The following is a 14,103-nucleotide window of genomic DNA, read 5'->3' as shown; positions in this document are numbered from 1 at the left end:
CACAAAGGCGGTTCTCATACGTGCTTTGATGTTAACCATTTACGATCATTCACGTTGGATTAAGTTTGGGGCGTGTGGGTCAAGGACGTAATTTATATAAAGTTATTTTCTGACCCGGAGATTTGCATGGTTTAATGTCGCATCAGACATTGCAAATGGTACAATAGGCCTATTGACTACGTTAGCAAATGTTGACAAAGCTAAATTTCTTAAATAGTTAGCAATTCATATGTCGATTCTAAAGTGCATAACATGTTAATGTTTTCTTTCTGATTGTTCGGTCAGTTCTCAACGGCAGACCTATCTCATACAGAGAATAAATGTGACAAGCAATCAGGCTCCAGAGCTAATAAATAAATAAATACATAACTCGGTGCATGGTGTTTCGATTTACATATAGTAAACATCTTAAAGAGCCATTGTCGTTATTCGGTCCACATACAAGGACAATTAACATGATTCCTGCTATTTAGTAGGGAATTAACGCTTTTGGAAGCGGCGAGAAATTAACTGTTGTCAAAGTGTGTATCCCATTGCTGTAGGTGTGAAAAACCCTCCCTGCAGTCTGAAAAGTGCTGGCTGGGTAAACAGGAAATGATCTTTAGCTTTTTTCCCAGTTGGAAATAACCTGAATGATGAAAATCAAATCCATTCAGACTCATTAATACGTATGAATTGAGGAATGATAAAGTAGGCCTACGTTTTACATAAAAAGCAGAAATCATGTTTTTGAAATAAAGTTCATACTGAAGTGCGTTGATCACAGCCATAATAAAGACGGGACTGAAAAAGCAGGCTAAGTCAACCTTTTCTTTTTATTCCCATTTTAAACCACTCAGTTCTCATAAAACAAAGTGTTTAATTGCCAACCTCTGATTGGCTGTTGACAACACTAGCGGGCAACACCAGTGCATGTTATACTAGTGTGCGGGGACATGGATATAATGCAAGCATTTTACATTGGGTAACATGCTCCAAGAATGAAAATGCAACAGGCTCAAAAAAGCAGGCACCAAAACTTACGATATAACCCACACAATGTGCGTCACCATAAACTACAGACTAAGACTACAGACTAGAAAAAAGAATAGAACACACTGTAATGTCTGTCAATAAGTATTTTAGATTATATTTAAGATTCATTCATATCTGCAAAAAAGAATAATTTCAGGATCAAAGGATATTTCATTTACATTCTCTCAGTCTATTATTGCTCTCGCTTTTACCTCTGTCTACCTATCTGTTTCTGTCTCACTCTTTATAGCTCACTCGTTCTTCTGTCTCTCGCACTATTTTGTCATCTGGGGTAGATGTTCTGGTAGTAGGAAATGTATGGTGTAAGCGTGTGAAAACAGAAAGCTGAGGTGTGAGGCTAAAATAAAGATGATGGGGACAGAGTCACACCAGCTTCCAGGCGTGAGGAAAACCACAGTCTGAGAGGACCCCAGGAGACAGTGGTGAGGAGCAGGAGGGCAGAAGCAGAGGGAGAGAGGAAAAGAGAGAGAGAGAGAAAGGGGGGGGGGGAGAGGAAGAGCAAATGAGTGAGAGATAAGGAGAATAAGTGAGCATGCAAGTGCATCGAGAAAGAGAGAGACTGAGAAGGCCAGACTCTCTGAAAGAGTGTGTGCGGGAGCTTGTGCATTGACGTGCATGCATGTGTGTGAGATGATGTTTATGCTTATATTCATGAATGTGTGCGCATATGGCGTGTGTGTGTGTGTGTGTGCGTGTGTGTGTGTGCATGATGAGCATGTGTGTGTTTGTATATGTTTACATACATATTTACACAGATATATAGAGAATATGTGGGCTATGTATAAAAAGGGCTGTAATTCCTACACGGATCACTCAGTATGAATATAAATACCCTCCAATTAAAGCTGACACTCTCTACTTTAACCGTGTTCATCGTTTCATTTCAAATCCAGTGTAGTGGAGTGGAGTACAGAGCCAAAACAACAAAAATGTTTCATTGTCCAAATACTTATGGACTGCAGTACGCATGCACACACACACACACACACACACACACACACACACACACACACACACTGTGTGTATGTGCCTGTTCAGAGACCAGCGGCTTGGGTGGGGAGGTGGCATGTGGATTTTTCCCCCACTGTTGCCAGTTCCTAGGAGGAAAATCTTTTTAGAGCAACAATCCCCAAACTAGCCAATTAGCAGACAGGAGGAATGGATCCCAAGGCTGCCTTTGTTCAAGAGCTAATTTGGATGCCAAAGAGAAAATATTCACTAAGATGAAAATATCCTTGACTAATGGAATTAACTCAGGAGAACCCTTAACTTTGCTGTGGAACTTGCAAAAAGGGGCTGTGTCTGAACATTTTCAATTAGCTAATTTAGTTCCTGCTGATGGCCATCAAGGACAATGCTGCTTGCAGTCATACCATTCACTTCCCATGTATTTGTAGATTCTTTTGATATTCATGCTGCAAAACCTGCATGATTTTTTTTTTGTAAAATCAATCAGTGTGTCTCCCCTCAGCTGCTTGCTATTGAATCATTGTTGCAGTGTATTTTGAAGAAAATCAGTGTATTTAAAAAAAAAACTCTAAGCAGTGCCTGGGTGCAGTGTGGCTAATGTGTTGGGTATTTAACATATGGTTAGTAAACAAAAGAAAGAGCTGATTGGTCAAAAGAAGAGAGACCCACAGGTGTAAACACACATGGAACTGTACAAAATTGACAAATTATTCTTAAGTATTTAAAATAACAGATACATTTTGGTGTCAAAATTGTAGACTGACAGTTATCTTAAAATAGAAAAATGATACAGAACATGTATTTATGGTGCCTTTACAAAAGTCAAATATATTATCAATATATTGAAATGAAAATTTTATCAATAAACTGCAAAACTACAATATATTGATAAATATACAATTATTGTAATATATTACACTGAAATTGCATAAACTGATATATTAACTATTCTACTGTGGCAAATCATATTTATTTTTATTATGGTGCAACTGTAATATAAATTTATTGTCATTATTTTTTTCCAAAGGGATAAACATTATTTTTTCCAAAGGGAATAACATATATTGCAGTATATTCTATTTCTGTAAGAGTGTATATAAAGATAAAATATAAAAGGCAATTTATTTTACAGGGAATGTTTTAAATGTTGAAATGAATTTCATTTTAGAGAAAAGAGCTTCATCAACATCAATACATGTGTTCCTGGAATAATCATTGGCATAAGGGGTTAAGTTAAGCAGTCCTTATTGCACACCTGGCTTTGAATGAAGTCAACAATAATTATATTCTTGAAGACTTAATTGCACACCATTTCCTGAATACCATGTGCAAGGCTCTCACTTAAGTGAACACCAAGTGTATGCTTTCAACACCTCTACTTCCAAATGCACTGTGTTCATCACCTGTTTTTTACAGTGTGACATAATGACCTTTCAACACTGACTCTTATTTGTAATAAGTAGAAGAAAGGATGAACATGGGGCATGACCTGCTCCTGGTATCAGACAGAGTTTTTCTGTGAAAATTAACCGGATGCATTGTCCCTGACAAGAAATGGTGGTCCTAAAATGCCAGTTAAGTGTACATATTAGTTTTAGTGATGAACCTTGCCCTCTCATTTTCCTTAAAGTGGAGTTTGCTATATTCCCTTAGTGGGCTATAAGTGGGTCATCAGTTAACTTTATTATTATTATTATTATTATTATTATTATGATTATTATTATTATTATGATGATGATGATGATTATTGTTATTATTATTATTATTATTTAGGTAATGAGGTTCTTATTCATTTGAGGTTCATGATATGTTACATCTTAGTAATAATAATAATAATAATAATAATAATAATAATAATAATTATTATTATTATTATCAGACGCATTCCATTCATGATCATGATTTGTGAGCTAGAATTTCAGTTGGTTGATATGTCGTGACATAGACATATACTAACTATAAAGTGGCGTAGTTTGGTCCCATCCTAGTAATGTTGTATTGTGAACGTGGACGGTACTTTCATTTCATTTCACCTTTCATTTTCTTTTTGTTCTTATAGTACTGTATATTGTTCAGAAGAATTGTACTTTTAATTTATCCACCAAATGTTTATTTTTATTTAAAGAGTATTCATTGGTTTTTTAATCAAATGTGTCAAGGCAAGCCGCTCATTATCAGTGAGGCATTGTCAGCTTCCTCATCTATCATCATTGGAGACAACTGTTCCCTTTGTTAATTTACCAACATTATTATTTCAGGATAAATGAATTAAACACAGAATATTATGTCCACCTTGTAAAGTCACTATCAGTATACACACGGGGTAGATTATAACAAAATATTTCATATGAAATTTGGAAGTTTCCAAATAGTATTACTTACAGACCACTAGCATAGAGATGCATAGAGAGAGGATTTCAATGTGACTTCACTAATAAAACTGATGGCAGGGATTGGGTTTTGCTGAGGTTTATGGGGAAATCACAGATGTTGTGGTGGCTGAAGGTCCCATAGCATCCACAAAGCGGTGCTCCCCAAGAGGTAAGATGTAATTCAACAGTTTGTCTGAAGTTTTTCAATAAACCTCACACAACTCCCCGGTCTTTCCAAAGAACATTAGTCATTTCCCCACGGCGATCAGACCCGTGTCTATGGAGGCTGTTTCTGAGCCTTGGATAGCTCCTTGATGCAGCACAAACACAATAGGTGTGTTTCCCCCCAAATGTTTACAATTATTTTCTTTTTTTAATGTTTACTTCACAACTTTGAAAAGAAGTAAAATAAGGCTTATGACTGTGTTATCACCAGCTGTGTCTATGAGTCTTATGGGGCGATTCACATTTGGCCATATTGTCACCAAAGAAGTGTGGGTTTTGGTCAGTGTACCTCCTCACCCAACAGTGCTAGAACTAGTTGCAGATGTGGTGCAATCGTATGGATAAACTCACCTGGAAGAGGCCTACATCTCCAACTGGGCATTCATAATATGGAGAAAAGTGAAAGGTGGGATTAAAAAAGAACAACATGTGCATTCTTCCAATTATGGGCCTTATACTTTAAGGCCTCTAAAATGTGTCTGACAGGCATTATATGGACCCAGCAGCAACCATTAATGAAGAACACAATACCTAATTAAAATTTGAAATGTATATAACAAATACCTCAGGTTTGTAGTTATTGGAACTATTTATTTATTCATTTATTTATTTACCATCATCCAGTAAAATAACTCCTCATTGTACAATTCTATAATGTTATATGACACACCAAACAGTGTAAATAGGCTCCCCTTTTACCACATACACAGACCTCTTCTGTTCACAGACAAACGCAGGTGCTGACTGACCTCGGAACAAAAAGCTAAAACAGTATTCCCATGTGGAAGGAAAAGTGGGCTGTTGTAAATATACGGAAATACCAGTAACATTTACAGAAACAGCTTAAAATTAAGGTGGATAAACCCCATTTTATAGTCCAGTTACTGAAAATAGTCCTGTTACACTGTCCTGCATGTTACACACAATATAAAAGCCAAGCAACATCACCTTTTCTTTGGCCACACTTCACAAACTACACATTTTTCTAAAGGCTTTATGAAGCATGTATAATGCCTTCATTACACCAGTATAACATGTTTATAAGTCATTCAAAATCATTCGGAAGGAAATTTGGTCCAGAGGTTCACCTAAATGCCAGTGACACAGAATATGTCTCATTCACTAAATAATGATTTGTAAAGTTGTTACAGCATGGTAATTTAGGTGTCATCCCTGCGTCACAAATACTTTAGGCTAGTGGACTTTGAATAAAGTGACTATTTTTATTTTCCTCTGTATTTTGTCAAATGGCTTTGAAGAGAGTTGTCTGTTCAGGCAATCACAGCAGTTAATTGCCTGTGATTCAAATCCTCATTTCATTTCAGTTATCAATGGCCGGTACCTGGTGCGTTAAAGACCTTGGTCACCCAGAGGGAATTCACCTAAGCACTCACATATTCTGTGGGGGGTGGGGCAGGTGCATCAGGTCTACCAGCAGCGAGGGTAGAGAACGTCTCTGCCAGCGTTTAATATAGATCCCCACTTTCCCCCTCTTCTGACCCCAGAACGGGTCATTCAGCGCAAACATCGCTCTTCCACACAGGAAATATGAGCGCTCTGACAGATTCAGGCAAGGACGAAGGACGAAGAGGGGCTGCCGGTTGCCCCCTACGCCGCACCTCATGTGCTCAACCAAGGAGAGGGAGGGAAACCAGGGAGCAACGCAGGAAAGTACATTTTTTATCCACTTGAAAGTTGATCCCAGGCTCACGACGGAATTGCCGAAGAACCCGCCTAACCCCCATCCTGCAGCGCTCCCCACCCCCCACCGCCCCACCCCATTCCCCCAAGAGGGTCAGACAGCTGCCGTCCGCACTCAGTCATTTAACGAAACCGTACACCGCCTCCTGCCGCGGGGCGGAACGCTCGCGTGTGCCTTCACGCTGGATCCAGGGTGATGCGATGATGAGAGCAAATACCAGCGTTGATTTTGAATGATTGGGCAACTCCCTCCCACTCCACCCATTCCCCACTTCATTCCCCGTCCCAAGGATCAAGTAACCAGGCCTAGAGGCAAAGAAACAATCAAACGCTGGAGGACTGAAGGAAACGTTTTCGGACGAGGCGGCCCCGTTTCGAAAGCGGCTGGCTAATCCCGAAGCGGGTATTTCTGACCCGAGCGGCCCGGGCGGTGGCGGGGGCGGGGGCGGATCCCGACGGGTCCCCGCGGCGCCTGGGCTGATAGCGGCACGCCTGAGCCCGACTGACTGTAAAAAAAGGCAGAAGACGCCGCGGGGAACAGGTGGGCGAGCTGCAAGATGCATGAAACAGAAACGGCACATGCCCCTGTCCCGGGGGGGGGGGGGGGGGGGGGGGCGTCGCGTGCCCTGACATTCTGAGCCCCCGAGGCAACAAGGGATGACCATGGTAACGCTGACACCTACTCAACACAGAGCGAGAGTAACACAGCCCTGCTCTGCACAGACACGCCACACAAGCCAGTGTGTGATCTCATTTCTGTCTTGCAGTCTTTTAAAAAAGCATTTTCACATTTTTTATATCGCTACCTCATTTTACATTTCACCTCTTATTGCAGGTGTTAATTAATTGTTTTATAATGTTTTTTTTAAAGTCTTATGTCTTTATTTATTTATGAATCCATAATTCACCCTTATTGGTGAGGATCATCTTTTTTTGTATTGCAATTTACTTTCTTCACATGTTATGTGTTTCTACACCAGGATGTTCACTGAGCTGCATCAGGAAAGAACTTGCAAGGAGTTTTAATGGCAGTTCTAGACTGGGAATCAAACCTGCAACCTTCATATCAGAAGCCCAGATCTCTCTCTATTTGCAGTGATCTACGTCAGCTGTGGTGTGTGAGAGGTTAAATTAGAAAACAGCTAGACTTAGTCTACTTGCTGCAATTGAAACTAAAACGGTAAAATACTGCAATTAGACCAACATTACAATTAGTAAAGCTATGTACAATTGTAAAAATTAGTCTAACTACCTAAATCATAGCAACGACCGATAAAATACTAATGTTGCATATAGCTATTAACTGCTAAACAAACTGCTACAATTCCAAATATAGAGCTAAAGAAGGATATAGAAAATGGAACTGGAATGGAACAAGGATTTCTAGCGAAACACATACGCTGTCACAACTCGACCGAAGGCAGGTTGAAATGAGAAGGGTAATTTGTGCAGTCGTATTAGATTGGTTTGAATACGTAATACTTGCCCATCAGTCAAGAAGAGGGGTGGAGATGGGACTTTGACTTGCTCATGTAGAAGTAGGTTTTTTTTTTAACCTTTGGGTGGAAGTGCATGGTCATTTTTAAAGTGGTACGGCTTAATTAGATTTTTGTTTTTCTTTACAATTGCACTAATGCGATGTTTCAAATGGAGACAGGATATTCAAAAAACATGATTTTGTGTTTATTACCCCTTTAAGGCTGGCCAGCCAAAACCAGGCAGCCATTTATTACTTTTAATTTCTTCAGTTCTTCATGCTCACAACATTTTTCAAATGTTGCACCAATTTTTTCTCTTTGAGTGAGAATTTAAATTAGGCACAGACCAACTTTGACTTCACTCAGGATAATTATGAATTTAATTTGCTGGAATAGACAAATATATGATTGTACCTTAGACAGACTGGACTTTAATTTTATGATATGTGTGGAACCACTGCAAGGGTTCTGTCCTCTAACTTTGTCCTCTGGAAGACCAGGATGGGTTTGCTTTTGCATGGGAAAAGGCAACACTTTACAGACTGCAGGAAGCACCCAGCAACACAGCCAGCACACTGGGGATTGGGTATTGATCTCAGGAGTGATGGCATCTTTGGCTGGCAGCTTTCTTAGGGTCGGGCTGGCAGCTTGGCTGTGAATGGGATAATTGCTGGACCCCAAATCAGTGCTGAGATCTACGGGATAATCTGGAATGGAAAGGAGGTGGACAAACTATAAAAGGATTCAAAGAATATCAAGAAGGTAGGGTATACATTGAGGGAGAAGTGGACAACAGGGAGAACTCTACAGTCAGAATATTCTCTGTGTGTTTTTATGTGGCTTATCCACTATCTCCGAAAGAGAAAATCTTTCAGACAGAATAGCTGTAAACTAGATTTTTTTTGGGCTAATAAAAAAGAAAGGCATTCCTGTCTGAAATCAGCGTCACTGAATTTCTCAAAGTATGTGCCACAAATAGAACTGTTTCCCTGCAGACCTCAATATGCCTATTATTCATTCAGTGCTAAAAGTTTATTATCTTTCCACATGACTTCTCTCTTCGAGTCAAACACCCATCAAAGCCTTCATTACTGTCTACAGTGAATAGGAGAAATGGCTAATTATGGATATTCTTAAGTCCCAAAAGCAAATTTTTGTCTTCTTTGTGTTAAATTATCTCTGATAGAGTTTGCTCTAATTTGGACTCTTCAAACATTAAACAAAAAAAGTTCAATTTACTCAGATAGTTTGAGGAAACCAATTGTCTTTTACCACTTTAAGAGTACAACTTAATTTCCAAATATTTGCTGGTCTTTAACAATTAAACTCTTTTTGTACTGTTTTTAATTGAGTTACATCAACTTATTCCAAGTCAAAGTTGAGATTACTCAGCATGTTCACTAAAACTGCATTTCGATTTTGCAATGTAGAACCTGTCATGAAGAAAGCCACTGTGTGTTATAGTGGATAAGGGACTCACCAGATGGCTGCAGGTTCAATTCCCTCCAAGTGAGCACATGTTGTTGTGTCCGAATATCTATACCATGAATGAATGAAACTTGAATGAATTCCATAAGCATAACCACATTTTTAAGTAACATTGACAATAAAGCAGAGGAATGAAAGGTTTTAAAAATAAGCACCACAGCACTCTTACTTATTTCAAATGACAGATTGAAGTTTTTTCTAAGAGGAACCCCACTTCCACTTTCAATTTCTTAGCAAGGCAGCTTATAAGAATATTAATAGACAATTTTTCATCTTACCAGAGGCCAACTTATTTACAAGAAGATACTCTTTTGATGACCCGTTATGGCTGGAGAGGGTCGAATTCAACAATTTCTGTGAGCAAGTCCAAGAAAATAACATAACCTTTCTTTTTAACAGTATTTCAAACAAGACTATGAAGATGATGAAGATAACTTTGAACTGTGAAAGCATCCTGAAGGTCACTGACAACCTGTCTTAATGAATTGGCACAGGAATAATCAACTGTGTCATCTGCAAAGACATGAATGTCACAGTTTTGTAGAGCTTGTCCAATGCTATTTATGTGAATAGTGAACTTGGTCAGGCCCCAAAATGGAACCTTGGGGAACACCTTTTGTGATTTCCGGGAAGCTTGCAGCTTGACATTAATTATGGGAGACACTGGGTCACATGCTCTGTCCAGGATTTACATGGACAACTGCCTATAATTGGTCCTCAGGTTTACAGCATCCCATTTTCTCTGTTCGACGATTGACCTGTTTGTCCTTCTGCTCAGAGTCCCCCGCAGGCCGGCTCAGTTGGTACCACTTGGCAGGGACACGTGCTGGTTCGAAAGTCTCAAGAAATCGAACACCGCAGACTCAGAGTGTCAGTTTCAATCGGCCAGTGGGGCCCTGTGCGATGTACCTTAGCCATGCCGCATCTTGCCTCTGATACTGCCATTGCGACCCGTCAGCACGTGCATTGACCGATATTGATTTCCCAAAGGGGCATTCAGATTACTGATGGGGACCTCGGAACATTGAGCGAATGGCAGTGGGACCTACTGAGTTCATTTGAAGAATCTGAGAGAGGATCTTTGCTAAAACATACCAGATGATTGGCCTTTCCCTCCAAATTGTTTCTATTTCAATTTACTTTGCAAGCCCCACTGATTATAAGGCATTAGGAAGTTCTGTATATGTCTCAAGTAAATAAAGAGAGAAATGTTAATTCATTATTGAGTGGAATTAAATTGTAATTTAAGCCTGCAGCTTCCAAACTGTCCAAAGCCCTGATTCACCTGACAGAAATACATTTCCTGTGACCTACCTGTCAGAAAAAATGGCCTGGTGTTCAAAAATAAATGTTTAGGGAAATCTGAGAACTATATACGTTAGAAACGGGTATATAGGTCATGTATTGAACATTTTTCAGTTGGTTTTGTCATGTGTGTATTATATAGTACATATATGATGAAATTCAGCACAACCTGTCACAGATTTAATCAAAAACACATTAAGCCAGTATTTAACTTGATAAGCATATTTATTCATGGCAAATACAACTTTTTAAAAATATCCTGGCTCTCCTGACTTTGATGCAGTCTGTGCACATATTTTTCTATGACTTGAATTAATATACTCATACAGTGCAAAAGAATGTTATAGGTGAAGGACAAGCATTTGCAATTTTTTGAAAGAGATAAATGTCTGGTATGTTAGTACTTCAGATAATCCCTGAGCAAAGCAAGATGTGCAAACATCCTTTATAGTTTGCCTTTTACAGTTAAAAGGATAGTTCACTTTCTGATTTTTTTCTTTTATTAAAAATTTCTGTTTTAGTGTATATTTTAAATTGGTTGGTGAAGTGTTTCATGGGAATGGCATTACAATGCCAAGTTGGAAGACTTCTTTTCCCAGGCAGGACAGAAATTGAAAACATTTGCCTAAATGTTAATGAAAATGAATGAAGCTATATTTGCTATTTACAGTATTACTGTACTACCACAGTAAACATAAGTCATAAGTCATAATATACATTTGACAGACGAGGACCTGTACAAATCATGCATGCTATACAGGAGAAGTGGCTTATAAAAATATTCCAAGGTGACTGAAATGAGAAATTCTTATTTGTGTGCTTCTTTTCTCAAACTCATTTGTTTGTGTGGTTTATGTTTTCATAAGAGGAGAACTTATAAAACTATATATTTTAACCTTTTAAAAACAAAAGCCTTTGGAAGTTTCTGGGGAAAAAATGCATTTTTGAAGTCACATGAGTTACATATGATCACTGTTTAAAAACAAAAACACTGAATCAGCGCAATCATAATACCCTGTGGTTTTGAGGGGTAGGATTGATTTGGATCTTTTTGCTGGCATAGTCTAGGCACACAAACATGTCTCTGGTTTCAGAAACCTAATCTCTCCCTCTAGTGTTACCAAATGAAGAGCAGCAATGAAAAAATATTGATTGAATCAAAGGAATGTGGAATTAAAAGAGTGACAGTATACAATGTGTGTATGGGCTGTGAGAGTGGGGTGGGGAAATATGGGCAGTTCTTCAGACCTGAACTGGGGGGAGGGGGTGCTTCATCAACCACAGTGCATTGTGGGTCTTTATATTACTCTGACCTGGGAATTGTGGATGATGGCTGCCTTTTACTCCCCTGGCGTGGCCAATGGCACGCGAAGGCCTTTCCCCTCCTTTCAAAACCTCCTGCTATTGCAGGTATAAAGATCTTCATTGTGAGGAGAGGCACACAATGACACGTTCGGAATTAATGAAGGAAATCACAAATAGTGTACAGGAAGGTCCCCTGGGGCCTTCCCAAGTCAAGGGGGTTTCAATTATGATTTTGGCTCAAGGAGGAAACTGGTGTTTTTGCAATTATGGCACCGCAGTGCTAAACAGCTTGATAAAATAGCCCAAGGTGATTTTCTTCCCCATTAGTGCTATGCACGCAGGTTTGCTACATCGGAGCACTGTGCGATTCCTGAGCTCCGACCTCTGAAGTGGTGCTGCCAGGAGTGGACTGGGCTCTCCGGGTAAAGTGCAGAGACTCTGCAGCTGATGAACCAGGGAAGACAAAAAGCCGCAACTTATTTACATACATACATTTACATTTCATTACGTTCCCTGGAAATGAACGACAAAATGAAAAATGGAATTAACTGTCTAACTGCATTTTGGTATTTGCCTATTAATGAGGGGAGATCTTTCCAAGTGATAGGATGGCATGATGCAGTGGAGTTCGTAATCTTTCTGAGTTTTTTAAAAACATTTCAAACTGGGTATGCATCACATATGACAGGCTTCAAAAAAGAGAGCTAAACCTTAAAAAAGTCTTCACAAATGCCATGATTGTGCAAGTTTTAATGTCCAGTTTTTCAGCTGTATGAATGGGCAAGGATTAAATTACTTTTAGACCATCTGTTGACTGTCTTGTCATGTTATAATGAGGATATTGAAGCAGCACAACGGCCCGCAATCCAGGCCAGGATGGATGGAGGGAACTTATTTATGGCGGTTTGCTCAGATGAGCATGCACGCTTAATTTAACGCATGGCCTTTCTTGTAAAGAGCTTTCTCAGGGCCTCCCTGCATGCTGCCACCTGCCCTTCAGTTTGTTATGTGGCTATCAAAAGCTGAGCTCTAATGAGGCTGAACACTAGTGGCAGAAAGACGTACAAATCATTGAGAGTGTGTGCGTGTGCAACTTCCCTCTCGTTATTCAAAACTCAGGCCTGGGTTATTCCTGCCTCATGCCTCAAGCCAAATGTTGCCTCTCACCCTCTCCACTCATTGCTTGGGGCAGGTGTGTGACTGGAGGTTCCTTAAAAAAGATGCTTACAGTGTCACATCCATCCTCTTTCTTCTGATGTTCATCCATTTTTATATTATATTTCCTTTAACATCCATTTTTGACAAACAATGTTACACAGAAAATATAACGAAAAAGGCTATCTTCATGGCATTGCAGTAGCAGCCTAGCTGATGTTGTTAGCTTACTAAATGTTGGTCCACCGCACACCACAAACTTGGATTGCTGCTGTGTGCTAGAGCTGAAAAAGATGGCTGCAAGTAAAGGTTGACTAACAAAAATAAATTTCATATTTTACTAATTTCAAGTATTTCAGTTGTTAAAATTAGCCTTCATTCTAATCAGTGTAAGTCACCTTGAATAAGCCATGAAATAAACTCATAAATATTGAGTCATGCAATTTCTGTCAGAGCGTAACAGCTAAGCGCCCAATATCCGGTCTGTATGGAGATGAAAGTGATAATCTTTGATTTCAACAAACAGTAATCCCACAGCAAATAGCACCATTAGCTCATTCATCCTGAAAGAGGCCACTGCTGTCCTTGTAGTACTAGTTTTCTCTGTGCCTTTACTTTCAAATTTTGAGCGTCCCAGGGAACTTTTTTTTGCATTCATCTATTCCTTTCTTTGTTCTGTGATTTCATTCTTTTTTTCATCATAGCGTTCATTTGCTGCTATTCAAAAGCCAGCCCCCATTTTTTTTTACCTCAGATTAAGTCATTGTTTACTTGTGTGAGCGCGTGTTAGGAGTGATGACTTGATAGTGACGACCGCTGCATCTCGACGTTGCGCTCAGAGGCGAGTAGCCCGGCACCCTGCCCCCCACCCATCTGGAGCGAGAAGCTGGGTTGTCCTCAAGGCGCCTCGCGCAGTCTTGAAGAAATGAATCAGGCGGTAATGGGACGGGCCTCTCTCCCTCGACCCCCTCCCTCCCTCCGGCCGCGCAGACGGCCCCGGAACGCATGCTGGTTGCAGCGCGCGGCCTCGTTAATGCTGTAAATTTATACCCGCGCCGCCCTGCGCAAGA

This window comes from Anguilla anguilla, chromosome 15 (assembly GCF_013347855.1).
Source record: "Anguilla anguilla isolate fAngAng1 chromosome 15, fAngAng1.pri, whole genome shotgun sequence".
NCBI lineage: Eukaryota > Metazoa > Chordata > Actinopteri > Anguilliformes > Anguillidae > Anguilla > Anguilla anguilla.
This window is presented reverse-complemented; position numbering follows the sequence as displayed.